The sequence below is a fragment of the Thalassophryne amazonica genome, chromosome 11 (genome assembly GCF_902500255.1).
Source record: "Thalassophryne amazonica chromosome 11, fThaAma1.1, whole genome shotgun sequence".
Classification (NCBI taxonomy): domain Eukaryota; kingdom Metazoa; phylum Chordata; class Actinopteri; order Batrachoidiformes; family Batrachoididae; genus Thalassophryne; species Thalassophryne amazonica.
This window is the reverse complement of record NC_047113.1, coordinates 67,866,536-67,882,166: the sequence shown is the minus strand read 5'-3', so window position 1 is coordinate 67,882,166 and position 15,631 is coordinate 67,866,536. Positions and strand designations below refer to the sequence as shown.

General features: G+C 40.8%; 1 protein-coding gene across 6 annotated transcripts in view; it reads right to left on the bottom strand.

Annotated features, from left to right (window-relative positions):
- The window catches only part of fstl5 (follistatin-like 5), a 661,980-nt gene that overhangs the window by 556,042 nt on the left and 90,307 nt on the right, over window positions 1-15,631 (bottom strand). The window lies entirely within an intron of this gene.

Genomic DNA, 15,631 nt, shown 5'->3' with positions numbered 1-15,631 from the left:
ATTCTTTAACTGCTAGAACTGTCCAGAATTTTCTAGAAGTTTCCAGAATTATCTAGAAATTTCAAGAAACTTTTAGAACTTTCTAGAACGTTAAAAAAAATAAAATCAAAGTTTGTGCTGAATGTAGTCATTTTTCCATAGACTTTAGACATAAGCAGTTGAAATATAACACTTAGAAGCCAGGAACAAAAATTGTGTTACATAGTGTCACCGAAAAGCCTGTGAATCAAGAGCACCAAAAGGAACGAAACAAAACCAGAACTAACAAAAGAAAAACAAAGCGAATGTTGACCTTGACGCTTTAAACAAAATCAAAATGAAATGTTCGCAATGACATTACCGACAGCAGGTATGAGACGGAGCGCATGACTGCAGCACCTGCAGGTGTGGGATCTGGTTGTCTTGACAACAGAGATGTTGCTTGTCTTCACAACAACGTGTGTGCACACGCAGGCCAGACACAAATGGCTGGAACGTGCATAAATAGATAAAGAGGTTGATAAAATGTTCTTACCACGATTGTTTCTGTATGACAACGTTGCTTTTTGTCCCACACATGAACGAGTCATCAGCGATACAAGGATGTTACGTGCAGCTCGTTGGAGCTTTAGTTATTGATCTGCTTAGATAATGTCAATGTTCATGCAAGACGTCGGACTTGGGATGTTGGACGAAGTTGAACGAACGCTGCCATTACAGGAACTACACAAATGAGAAACCGTCAAGACAGAAAGCAAAATGAAATACGGAAGAATTGAAGATGTCATCGGAATTGGTTCACATTTTTCAACAGTTTGAAAATTCTGATGAAACGCCAACTACAGGGACGTAGCTGGACGAGAGTTACACGATGTATCCGAAAGTCAACGTAAGTTCAGATTTCTTGTTTCGTTTTGATACGATACACTTTATTGTCCCTTCCGGGAAATTTGTTTTGGACTCCAAGAGCTGCACAGATAAAGCTGCCATGGCAACATAAATAACTCACGCATATTGCACAAAACTTAATACACACACCAATATTTCACATACCCCTTTTGCACAGCAGTCTCACACATATGGTTAAAAGGAAAATACTGACAATACAATAAATAACACTGAATGGCAATGACACCATGACATTAATGCACAATCCTGCTACCAATCCCAGGAACCACTGTTTAAAACTCTGACGTGGGCATGAATGAGTTTTTTAAGCGATTCAGTCTACATTGAGAAACTGTGTATCGCCTACCAGACGGTAGGTGTTTATACTCGAGGTAGAGGATGTACCTGGACCACACAGAGATGGTACAGGGAGTCCAACTCCTCCAGGGCGGCACATCAATACGTGCCACTGCCGGAAGGTTTGCTGTGTCTCCCACCATAATCTCAAGAGCATGGAGGAGACTCCAGGAGACAGACAGTTACTCTAGGAGAGCTGGACAGGGCCGTAGAAGGTCCTTAACCCATTAGCAGGACAAATAATTGCTCCTTTGTGAAAGGAGGAACAGGATGGGCGCTACCAGAGCCCTACAAAGTGACCTCCAGCAGTGTGACTCAACAATCACAAAGAGACTTCATAAGGGTGGCCGGGTGGGGGACGACATCTTTTAGTGATGTAAGTAAAACCTCATCTTCACAGCAAAAAGTTCATTTGGCAAAACATTGAAAAAATTTCAAAAAAATAACATCAAACCTTTTCCTCAAACATGTTTTATGCTAGAGTGTAATTAATAATTACATTAGATTCGACAGAGCTTTATTAATCCCTTGGGAAGACTCCCTCAGGGGGAATTGAGGTTCCCGCAGCATTGTATAGCAGCACACAGCGGAAGAAGCACACAGAGTACTCCTCCTCCCCCTGATTGAGGAGTTGTACAGTCTGATGGCCTGAGGGACAAAGGAGTTTTTCAGTCTGTTGGTCCTGCACTTGGGAAGGAGCAGTCTGTGGCTGAAGAGGCTCCTCTGGTTGCTGATGGCGGTGTGCAGAGGGTGACTGGCATCATCCATAATGTCCAGCAGTTTGTCCAGTGTTCTTTTCTCTATCACCGTCACCAGAAAGTCCAACTTCATGCCAACCACAGAGTCAGCCTGCCTGATCAGTTTGTCCAGCCTGGACGTCTCCTTCTTAGATGTGCTGCCCCCCCCAGCACACCATGGTGTAAAAGAGGACGCTGGCTACCACAGACTAGAAGAACATCCACAGGAGTTTCCTGCAGATGTTATGACGTTTTTCAAAATAACTGATAAAACAACCTGGTCTCACGGCAAGTCGTGCTTCAGCAGCACAAAACATACATTAATCTATTGGTTCATGATATTGTGACGAAAAGCGCCTCATTTTCGTCACAGCAGCACGAATTCATTCTCATTCATTCCGTGATGGCTGCACGAAATTAAAAGTGAAGCGGGGGCGGTAGTTATGGTCAGGGTGGGGGAAAGAGGAGTATTAGGTTATGGTTAAGGTTAGGGGTGGGGGTGGTAAGTAGGGTTAGTAATAGTGAGTTAAAAAAGCTCCGTCACGAAAATTTGACTCATTTCGTCACGGGAGCACAAAAAAAAAAAAAAACTGTGAGACTGGGCTGGATAAAACCAAACTGTATTTCTGTTCTTTTTTCCTTCATATTTTTAAATACACTTTACACATTTGTTGATGAGAAAAAACAAAACCTGGCCATCAGTCAAAAAACACATTTGAGAGACCAAGCAAAGATGTCAAACATTCTTTGGTTTCAGTTTCTCAAATAAGGATTAACTGCTCATTTATTTTACATTGTCAATTAAACATACTGAGTTTTTCTTTTTTTTTTAATCAAAAAGGAAATTATGATGAACAGTTCTCTTTTTGACATTTCATTATAAGTGTGATTCACATCTAAGCAACCTCCAGAGTTCAGTCTTTCGCCCCACTTGGATTCATAACAAGTGCGTGCTGTGTGTAGTTCACTGACATTAAATCATTCTGGGTATCGGAGTTCAATTGCTTTATCTTCCACTTACTGCCAGCGCTGAAAGCTGCCGTGTTCAACACCTTTCAACCCGCCGAGTTCCCGCTGAGCTGTTCAAATTGCAGCAGTAGCCGAGCGAAGCTGTGCTGCACGTCACCCAGGTTTAATTTTTTTTTTTTTTTTAAATGATGAATAATGAACAAGCAGTACTGGATAAATAAAAAATCATGCACACTCAATCATATCATGCTGGATAAACAGCTGCAGTAAGACGGCCTGACTCCTGCAAGGTCACCAAGCTGTTTGAATAATTCACTTTAAATATAAAACCTTCTTGACTTTGCAAAAGCTGTTTTACAGACTGAGACTTGACCAGTTTGTCAACTGAATTATTTAACCTAATCAATTAGTTATAGGCAATATTTCAAAATGCAAACAGCATCTGACTGCTACCGCAGACTAAAAACATTAACTGTCATAAGTTTGTAATTTTTATTATATACAGTCACATAATTCCAGCTCCAGATATCTTGTTTCAGACAACAGGTCACATCCCTGCTGCTCCAGCTTATCTTCCTTCATTCGTATGCTACGGCAGAAACAAAGTGATGACAGATACGAAATAAGAAAATTGGAGAAAAGGCTGCTTGCATGCTTGCACATAATTTAACGGTCAGAATCTATTCTGCCAGATCTACAATCTTCTTTACACAACATTCTTTAAATGCCATTTTTGCAAACTGTGTTTGAAAACTGTCAAGTGTTAGAAGTGACATTTGAAGTTTCATTCATCAAAATGTTGTGACAGCATTGTGTCAGCATTTTGAAAATACAGAGCATCAAAGAAGGAAAAAAACTGACTTTAATCTTCACATGTAGATTTGCAACTTCAGGTCTAAGTTTTGGAACTTTTTTTATTTATCTCTGACACACAATAATTTACCTTTTTATTGATTTACAATTGCTGTCTCTATAACTGTAGAATGATTTGTCTGTAAATTGCCATATTTCACCTCATGAAATATTCGTACCATTGCACTCAAACATTCATTATTTGTATAACACAGAGCACAGCACACACTTTTAAGAAATAGATGATTTGCCACCCCCTGCTGGAATGGCGGGTCAGTCCAGAACGTAATTATCCACATCCATTCTTCAGTGTTGCTAGCTAATATCAGTAGTTTCTCCAAAAATATTAGTCCTATCAGTGTGCCATTTTCACAGCGATCATCTTTGACCCAAAATACATAAATATTGGCTCTCACTGCGGTATTGTATCACTTCCTGTTCCGGAGCACAGCGGCGTTTTTCTGTATCTGTTAGCTGTTTAATCTGCGCAGTTAGATTGATCTAGTTAACTAGATTACGATTTGTTTCACAGTGTAATCTTTACGTGCCTTAACTAAAGCACTCCTTCTGCTGAATCACCTCTAACTTATTTACACATTATTCACTTTGTGTGTTTTTAGGAATCCGCTAGCTTAGCTCAGCTACTAGCTCTTAACCGGTTTAGCATGGCGGCTTCTCCTGTCTCTCCCGCACTTTTCTGCTCTGGGTGTGAAATGTTTAGTTATTCCTCGACCTCCTTTAGCAGTAATGATACTTGTAATAAGTGTAGCTTATTCATAGCTCTGGAGGCCAGGCTGGGCGAATTGGAGACTTGGCTCTGCACCTTGGAAAATCCTACATCTAGCCAGGCCCCTGTAGTCGGTGCGGACCAAGGTAGCTTAGCCGCCGTTAGCTGTCCCCCAGCAGATCCCGAGCAGCCGGGAAAGCAGGCTGGCTGGGTGACTCTGAGGAGGAAGCATAGTTCTAAACAGAAGACCCCTGTACACCACCAACCCGTTCACATCTCTAACCATTTTTCCCCACTCGGCGACACACCCGCCGAGGAACAAACTCTGGTTATTGGCGACTCTGTTTTGAGAAATGTGAAGTTAGCGACACCAGCAACCATAGTCAATTGTCTTCCGGGGGTCAGAGCAGGCAACACTGAAGGAAATTTGAAACTGCTGGCTAAGGCTAAGCGTAAATTTGGTAAGATTGTAATTCACGTCGGCAGTAATGACACCCGGTTACACCAATCGGAGGTCACTAAAATTAACATTGAATCAGTGTGTAACTTTGCAAAAACAATGTCGGACTCTGTAGTTTTCTCTGGGCCCCTCCCCAATCGGACCGGGAGTGACACGTTTAGCCGCATGTTCTCCTTGAATTGCTGGCTGTCTGAGTGGTGTCCAAAAAATGAGGTGGGCTTCATAGATAATTGGCAAAGCTTCTGGGGAAAACCTGGTCTTGTTAGGAGAGACGGCATCCATCCCACTTTGGATGGAGCAGCTCTCATTTCTAGAAATCTGGCCAATTTTATTAAACCCTCCAAACCGTGACTATCCAGGGTTGGGACCAGGAAGCAGAGTTGTAGTCTTACACACCTCTCTGCAGCTTCTCTCCCCCTGCCATCCCCCCAATACCCCATCCCCGTAGAGACGGTGCCTGCTCCCAGACCACCAACAACCAGTAAAAATCTATTTAAGCATAAAAATTCAAAAAGAAAAAATAATATAGCACCTTCAACTGCACCACAGACTAAAACAGTTAAATGTGGTCAATTAAACATTAGGTCTCTCTCTTCTAAGTCCCTGTTAGTAAATGATATAATAATTGGTCAACATATTGTTTTATTCTGCCTTACAGAAACCTGGTTACAGCAGGATAAATATGTTAGTTTAAATGAGTCAACACCCCCGAGTCACACTAACTGTCAGAATGCTCGTAGCACAGGCCGAGGGGGAGGATTAGCAGCAATCTTCCACTCCAGCTTATTAATTAATCAAAAACCCAGACAGAGCTTTAATTCATTTGAAAGCTTGACTCTTAGTCTTGTCCATCCAAATTGGAAGTCCCAAAAAACAGTTTTATTTGTTGTTATCTTTCGTCCACCTGGTCGTTACTGTGAGTTTCTCTGTGAATTTTCAGACCTTTTGGCTGACTTAGTGCTTAGCTCAGATAAGATAATTATAGTGGGCGATTTTAACATCCACATAGATGCTGAGAATGACAGCCTCAACACTGCATTTAATCTATTATTAGACTCAATTGGCTTCGCTCAAAATGTTAATGAGTCCACCCACCACTTTAATCATACTTTAAATCTTGTTTTGACTTATGGTATGGAAATTGAAGACTTAACAGTATTCCCTGAAAACCCCCTTCTGTCTGATCATTTCTTAATAACATTTACATTTACTTTAATGGACTACCCAGCAGTGGGGAATAAGTTTCATTACAGTAGAAGTCTTTTGGAAAGCGCTGTAACTAGGTTTAAGGATATGATTCCTTCTTTGTTATGTTCTCCAATGCCATATACCAACACAGTGGAGAGTTGCTACCTAAACTCTGTGAGTGAGATAGATTATCTCGTCAATAGTTTTACATCCTCATTGAGCACAACTTTGGATGCTGTAGCTCCTCTGAAAAAGAGAGCCTTAAATGAGAAGTGCCTGACTCCGTGGTATAACTCACAAACTTGCAGCTTAAAGAAGATAACCCGTAAGTTGGAGAGGAAATGGCGTCTCACTAATTTAGAAGATCTTCAATTAGCCTGGAAAAAGAGTCTGTTGCTCTATAAAAAAGCCCTCTGTAAAGCTAGGACATCTTACTACTCAACACTAATTGAAGAAAATAAGAACATCCCCAGGTTTCTTTTCAGCACTGTAGCCAGGCTGACAAAGAGTCAGAGCTCTATTGAGCCGAGTATTCCTTTAACTTTAACTAGTAATGACTTCATGACTTTCTTTGCTAACAAAATTTTAACTATTAGAGAAAAAATTACTCATAACCATCCCAAAGACATATAGTTATCTTTCGCTGCTTTCAGTAATGCTGGTATTTGGTTAGACTCTTTCTCTCCGATTGTTCTGTCTGAGTTATTTTCATTAGTTACTTCCTCCAAACCATCAACATGTCTATTAGACCCCATTCCTACCAGGCTGCTCAAGGAAGCCCTACCATTAATTAATGCTTCAATCTTAAATATGATCAATCTATCTTTATTACTTGGCTATGTACCACAGGCTTTTAAGGTGGCAGTAATTAACCATTACTTAAAAAGCCATCACTTGACCAAGCTATCTTAGCTAGTTATAGGCCAATCTCCAACCTTCCTTTTCTCTCAAAAAGTCTTGAAAGGGTAGTTGTAAAACAGCTAACTGATCATCTGCAGAGGAATGGTCTATTTGAAGAGTTTCAGTCAGGTTTCAGAATTCATCATAGTACAGAAACAGCATTAGTGAAGGTTACAAATGATCTTCTTATGGCCTCAGACAGTGGACTCATCTATGTGCTTGTCCTGTTAGACCTCAGTGCTGCTTTTGATACTGTTGACCATAAAATTTTATTACAGAGATTAGAGCATGCCATAGGTATTAAAGGCACTGCGCTGCGGTGGTTTGAATCATATTTATCTAATAGATTACAATTTGTTCATGTAAATGGAGAATCTTCTTCACAGACTAAGGTTAATTATGGAGTTCCACAAGGTTCTGTGCTAGGACCAATTTTATTCACTTTATACATGCTTCCCTTAGGCAGTATTATTAGACAGCATTGCTTAAATTTTCATTGTTACGCAGATGATACCCAGCTTTATCTATCCATGAAGCCAGAGGACACACACCAATTAGCTAAACTGCAGGATTGTCTTACAGACATAAAGACATGGATGACCTCTAATTTCCTGCTTTTAAAGTTAGATAAAACTGAAGTTATTGTACTTGGCCCCACAAATCTTAGAAACATGGTGTCTAACCAGATCCTTACGCTGGATGGCATTACCCTGACCTCTAGTAATACTGTGATACTGTCATTTTTGATCAGGATATGTCATTCAATGTGCATATTAAACAAATATGTAGGACTGCTTTTTTGCATTTGCGCAATATCTCTAAAATTAGAAAGGTCTTATCTCAGAGTGATGCTGAAAAAACTAATTCATGCATTTATTTCCTCTAGGCTGGACTATTGTAATTCATTATTATCAGGTTGTCCTAAAAGTTCCCTGAAAAGCCTTCAGTTAATTCAAAATGCTGCAGCTAGAGTACTGATGGGGACTAGAAGGAGAGAGCATACGTGGTGTGTCCATAAAGTAATGGTCCTTTTTATTTTTTTTTAAAAACTATATGGATTTCATTCATATGTTTTTACATCAGACATGCTTGAACCCTCGTGCGCATGCGTGAGTTTTTCCACGCCTGTCGGTGACGTCATTTGCCTGTGAGCACACCTTGTGGAAGGAGTGGTCCCGCCCCCCTCGTCGGATTTTCATTTTCTGGAAATGGCGGAATGAAAAGGACTTTTTTTCCATCAGAATTTTTTCAGAAGCTGTTAGAGACTGGCACCTGGAAACCATTCGAAAAAGTTATCTGGCTTTTGGTGATAATTTTACGGGCTTCACAGAGAATAAGGACTTTAACTACAGCTTTAAGGACCCCTTTAAGGACGGTTGGTGCGCCGCGCTCCGAGCTGCGACGTCGCGGCAAAAACCACTGGATCATTTCTAAGCTGATGGCTCTGTGGATACGAGACCGTCGTGTGCTCTTTCTCTGGTTATCACAAGAGCTGGACATCAGCCATTTTCCGGCAGATTTCACTTTTAACAAGAGATTTTGTCATGGAAAGCCACGACCGATTCGCTGATGAAGCGAGACAAGGGAACACCTCCGTTTCGGAGTGTTAGAGGACAAGTTTGGACATGTCCAGCTCTCCACAAGTTCTCTTATACTCACTCGACTGGTAAGCACTGAAAGCCGAGATAGGCATGTCCCAACTTGTCCTCTAACACTCCGAAACGGAGGTGTTCCTTTGTCTCGCTTCATCAGCGAATCGGTCGTGACGCACGAAGCCTCCGCGCGGCTTTCCATGACAAAATCTCTTGTTAAAAGTGAAATCTGCTGGAAAATGTCCAGCTCTTGTCATAACCAGAGAAGGGTTCAAGCATGTCTGACGTAAAAACATATGAATGAAATCCATATAGTTTTTAAAAAAAAATTAAAAAGGACCGTTACTTTATGGACACACCACGTATTTCACCCATATTGGCCTCTCTTCATTGGCTTCCTGTTAATTCTAGAATAGAATTCAAATTCTTCTTCTACTTATAAGGTTTTGAATAATCAGGTCCCATCTTATCTTAGGGACCTCTTAGTACCATATCACCCCAATAGAGCGCTTCGCTCTCAGACTGCAGGCTTACTTGTAGTTCCTAGGGTTTTTAAGAGTAGAATGGGAGGCAGAGCCTTCAGCTTTCAGGCTCCTCTACTGTGGAACCAGCTCCCAATTCGAATCAGGGAGACAGAGACCCTCTCTACTTTTAAGATAAGGCTTAAAACTTTCCTTTTTGCTAAAGCTTATAGTTAGGGCTGGATCAGGTGACCCTGAACCATCCCTTAGTTATGCTGCTATAGACTTAGACTGCTGGGGGGTTCCCATGATGCACTGAGTGTTTCTTTCACTTTTTGCTCTGTATGCACCACTCTGCATTTAATCATTAGTGATTGATCTCTGCTGTCTTCCACAGCATGTCTTTTTTCCTGATTCTCTCCCCTCAGCCCCAACCAGTCCCAGCAGAAGACTGCCCCTCCCTGAGCCTGGTTCTGCTGGAGGTTTCTTCCTGTTAAAAGGGAGTTTTTCCCTTCCCACTGTCGCCAAGTGCTTGCTCACAGGGGGTCGTTTTGACCGTTGGGGTTTTTCTGTAATTATTCTATGGCTTTTGCCTTGCAATATAAAGTGCCTTGGGGCAACTGTTGTTGTGATTTGGTGCTATATAAATAAAATTGATTTGATTTGATAAATATAGAAAATGGCAAATGGCAGCTCTCCCCAGTTTGTTCCTGATCAAAGCTGTACATACGCACACACACAGAGCTTTTTGTCTTTTCTGCATTCTGCCGTAGGCAGGTGCTTTTATTGTTACTCACCCACAAACAGAGACGGTGGCTGAAGACACCAAATGCATTACACTAGTGGTTAGGGAAGGTGATGGTCTAGTGGTTAAAGTGCTGGGCTTGAGACCAGAGGATCCTTGGTTCAAATCCCAGCCTGACCGGAAAATCACTAAGGACCCTTGTGGCCAGGTCCTTAATCCCCTAGTTGCTCCCAGTGTGTAGTGAGCACCTTGTATGGCTATACCCTCAGATCGGGGTGAATGTGAGGCATTATTTTAAAGTGCTTTGAGCGTCTGATACAGATGGAAAAGTGCAATGCAATGCAGTCCATTTACTACACTTTTCACTCATGGTAACGGCAACATGCCACTTAACTAAAATGACAAAACCAAATGAACTACAAACACGCAAATCAATAACACTAACAACACTGTTAAACTAACATGAACCACAATAACACCATTTTAAACCCCAAACTGCCACGGTGCATTGCAGCACAAAACCCATTGTTCACTGTTGTGAATATCTCTAATTTCTCCAAAAATATTAGTCCTATCAGCTTTTCTGTTTTTGCAGCATTCATCCTTGACCCAAACCTCATAACCATACCAAAAGGCACATGTCAGCTCTCCCCAGTTTCTCCGTGATCAAAGCCATACACACGCACGCATGCACACAGCCAAATTTAATAATTTGTTGCTTATTTCTGCTGTACATCAATGAAATTAACACTTTTACTGGACTGCTAAGAAATAAAAGAAATTAGGTGCAAAACTGTTTCTTACTGGGGAAAAAAAAAACCCTGAACAGAAAACTGCTGAACAAAGAGGATGCATCGATTGAACATTAAACACTTATCTTTATTATTTGAATGTCTGCAGGAGTCAGCGCTCTATCAGTGGACTCACTTAACATTAATCACGTTTTGTTGCCTCTGGGAGGAAACAAACAAATAAAAACAAGAGAAACACAATTATCTTCAGCAGGTCTGTTTGCAGTCCAAATGCAGCCCGCCCTTATCACTGCTTCAGGCCTGTTTCAGCTGTCACACAGAGACGTGCCAGTTCACCCTGTTTGCACTGTAAACCATCTTTTCTTAGAGAGGATTCTTTAATATTATTCAATTCATCAGCAAGGTCACTGGAGGTGAAGTGGAAGTCAGCAGATAAGCAGCTCTGCTTCGTCTTCTTTGGCCATATGGTGGAACTGACGCATGCCGCATCCCTGACCCCCTTCAGCGTGCACAGTGGTGCTTCCAAGTGCAGATCAATTTGTTTGCAGCGCTACAGTTTGTCTCTGAGATATCTAGAAAACACTGAAGCATCTGCTGTGTGTGTTTGCACGCTGCTGCAGCATGTCTTATTTGGCAGAGTTATCACGGCACTTCTCATACTCATACATCCCCACCAGCATTCTACACTGATAAAAGACTCCTTTAAGTTCAAAGCACGTCCAAAATCCCGGCGATACTCTTTCTCCAGGAGTAGAGCATCCATTTGCTCCTGATTTTTTCCACAACAAATGCAGAAGACACTACGCCAAGCTCTCAAATGAAGCAGGCCCATATGACAAAGATGCAAAGCGATGACTTTGATGAGTAAAATGTCTAACTGAAGATCATAGTTCAAGTTTTTGAAGTATTCTATACAGCCAAGTTTATAATATATGGACAGTGGAAATTTGTAATTTGTCTCGGTGCACCACCATAAAAATGTTTGTTGTTTGTTTGTGAACAGCCTAGAACCCACAATTTTTCATATATCATTATGACATTTTTACAGAAGATTCATATCCTGTTAGGTAAGAAATTATTAAATTTTCAAGGTCATAGGTGAAAGTCAGTAAAAGAGTCAGTAAGAAGTAAGAATTTTCAAAATTCATAACAACCTATAATTTTTTTCATGGACTAGCACCTCCCTATTTAGCTGACCTAGTCAAGCCTTACGTACCGGCCCAGGCTCTGAATTCTTTGTGTCCCTAGGGTGAATAAGAAGTCTGCGGGTCACAGAGCTTTCTCTTATCGTGCCTCTGTTCTGTGGAATGATCTCCCTGCATTAATAAAACACTCAGATTCTGTAGAGACTTTCAAGTCCAGACTTAAGACACATTTATTCTCCCTTTGGTATGGCTAGCATGTTAGCATAGTATGGTACTATGCTTCCTACCATTTAACATGAATTTTATTAGTAAACAGAGCAGGTCTTGGCCTCAACCTTATCTAAAGTCTGGGGCTGTTATTGAAGCTTAGGGCTAGTGGCCAGCGATTACCTTAGTATTTCTTCTGCTTTCCTGTTGCTTAATGTTGATGAAATATACCTTAAGTTTAGTTTTTTCTGGCCGGCTATTTCTGTTTTCTTTTTCTCTCTGGCCGAGATGCGGCTGGATCCACGTGCTGGATTGGATGATTTCTGTGGCGGACACAGGACAGACTCTGTTGTACACTGAAAAAAGTAAAACATCAGTGCACTTCATTCAATGTACTTATTTACATTGGTCTAATGGAAAAATGTGGTTTCCAGTTTGTATCTGCTGGAATCACTTTACCAAATCATAAATATACATTGTGAAAAACTAAAAAAAATAAAAACTAAAAAATAGCTGTAACAAATTACATCAATTGATTTAAGTTGATCCAAAGTATCATTTTTTTTCAGTGTAGGAACAGATGCAATGAGAGGCTCGATGATTCCCCCTCCCCAACCCCCTGGCGGTGGGATTGGACACCTGCATGGACTGTCATCAATTGTTGTTATGTTGTGTTCTGTATTGTAAACCTTTTTGGTAGAATGGCCGAAGCAGTGGTCACCCCATTTGAGTATGGTCTGCTTGAGATTTCTTCCTCAAATCATCAGAGGGAGTTTTTAGGGGTTGGTAAGGTTAGACCTTACTTGTGTAAAGCAGCTTGAAGATGCTTTGTTGTGATTTGGCACTATATAAACTAAATAAACGGAAAAATAAATTGAAATCATTCTGTCAAAATAGGTTGAATTTCTTTCACATTTTAGAGCATTATGTAGGATGGTATTCTTTATCCGTGGATAAAGTTTAATCCAGATCTGATCCGGATTACAGATTTTGTGGCCATTTAAATTTAACATTGAAAACCCCATTTAATGTATAGTAGCATGTTGCCCGTGGGGATCCACAGGCTCTAGATTAGGTAGTGTTTATAAAATAGGTAGCTGACATTTTTCAAGGGTGTTAATAAATTATGCAGTTTCTACAAGAAAGTTCCAGAATGTTTTTAGAACCTTAGACCCCAACAGTTTTAGAAGATGAACACAACCCTTTTATTTCCTGTTAGTTACATATTGTTTTTATGTTAATTTAGAATCAGAAGAATCAGAATCACCTTTATTGTCATTGTAATTTGCATTGCAACGAGATTTGAGTGCAACTCCAACAGTTACTGTCTTAATGTATTTAGAAATTGTTTAGGTTGTTGTTATCATATACACACTATTACTATTATTGTTATTATTGTCTGCCAATGGTTTGGAGACAAAGTCAGAGAGGCAAGATTGAGATGTTGAACATGTGCAGAGGAAGGACCCAGCATATATAGTGAGAAGGATGCTGAGGATGGAGCCACCAACTGAGGCCAAAGAGGAGGTTTATGGATGTTCTAAGAGAAGACATGTAGGTGGTTTGTGTGACACAGGAAGATGCAGAGGACAAAGTGAGATGGAGACTGATGATCTGCTGTGGTGACCCCTAATGGGGGCAGCCAAAAGAAGAAGAAGAACAACAATAAAAAGAATGTTTATTTGGATTTAATTTTAAACATACTTTAAATTATGTGCTTATACAGTAACATCAGCCTTCAAGTAATATCCACTTGGAGACAGCTTGCACATTTGAAGCTTTAAACATTCTGTTTAATAGAAATTATGACAAAATCATCCAGAACACAGCCAGTTTTCATGTGTCCAGCTGTTGTAACGGCTTTGAGTAAATAAATAAATTAAAAGAGTGGGCAGGTAGAAGCAGCAGGAAGACTCAGCATGTTTGCAAAACATCATCAACAGGAAGATAACAGGACCAAGATACTGTAGTATCACCAGAAGGAATTGCCAAGTGTAATAAAGAAGTGCAACAAGTAAATAACAACAATTATAGCATGGAAAGTTGTAAGCAAAACCATTAGAATGAGATCTGTACTGCACTTAGGCCCTGCACTGCTCACAAGGGCTTGTACAAAAATGTAGATTTGTAAATGAGTGTGTGTGTGTGTGTGTGTGTGTGTGTGTGTGTGTGTGGTGTGTGTGTGTGTGTGTGTGTGTGTGTGTGTGTGTGTGTGTGTGTGTGTGTGTGTGTGTGTGTGTGGATGGGGGAGTGATCCCAACCACCAAATCTGTCGAAGTTTGATGCACCAAAAAGCAATTTTGTTTATCTAACTCAGAAAACTGACAAACCTGTGCTGCCACCTATTGGATGGTTTGAGAATGTGCGTCTATATCAAATTTAATATTTTGAGGCTACAGTCAGGACAGGGTTTGTAAGTGTATGACCATGGACTCCACTTATAGTTTACTACACATTATTAAAACAGGAAAGAAAAAATCTGTCAGTAGATTGCAACAGCGTTTTAGGGCCACACTAAGGATTTCTTTTAAGACTTCGAGAATAAAGTCATATATTATGAGAATAAAGTCATAATTCATGAGTAAAAACTCAATCTATGAGGAAAAAAACTTGTAATATTACAAGAATAAAGTCATAATTGTTATGAGAAAAAGTAAATCATAATATTATGAGAATAAAGTTATCATATACAAGAATAAACTTGTATAATTATGAGAAGGACACGGACTTTGCAGTTAGTAGCTCCCGAAATTGCCTCTTTCGTGGAGGAGTGGAAGTGGCAGTCTGCAGGGTTATCACTTTTTGTATAAATACAACTTTATTTGTTGTGTGGGCCGCTGAAGAGGAGGTACTGCTGGCCCACCACCACCAGAGGGCACCCTGCCTGGAGTGCGGGCTCCAGGCACCAGAGGGCGCTGTCGCCTCACAGGAGCAGCCGGGGGTGACAGCTGACACTCATCACCTGTGGACAGCTGTCACCACTCATCTGATCTGCATCGGTATATCAGCAAGACGTCATCTCCACTCTTTGACGAGATATCGTTCTACCTGAAAGGTAATATCCTCAGCTGACTGCTGGATAGAAAGCCCTTTTTGTGATTTTTGTGAGTGATAACAGACTTTTTCTCCAACGAGAGGTGGAGGTAGCTTCCCTGCCGTGCAGATTGCTGGGTGCAGACGCACCCACGTTTAATTGTGTTTTTGTTCCTCGCCAGCAGTACCAGGTCCGACACGCGGACGCAGTGGCCACCTGGGAGTTCGGGACTTGGCGGCTCCAGTATTCCCGGGGTCTGGTGGCGGAGGAAATCGTGTGGTTTCGGTTCTGCTTTGGACAGGCGTCTCCTATCTTCGAGCCTGCCCACACGACACCTTGTAATTTGACCTCTGATCTGTTGTGTAATCTGTTGTGTTTGTTGTGCACGTTCGCAACAGTAAAGTGTTGTTATTTGACCTATTCCATTGTCCGTTCATTTGCGCCCCCTGTTGTGGGTCCGTGTACTTACACTTTCCCAACATTATTCTCGTAATATTCTGACTTTATTCTTGTTATATTATTACTTTATTCTCGTAATATTACAACTTTATTCTCGTAATCTTATGACTTTATTCTCGGAGTCTCAAAAAAGAAGAAAAAACTCAATATGGCCCTAAAACGCCGTCGTAGTAGATATT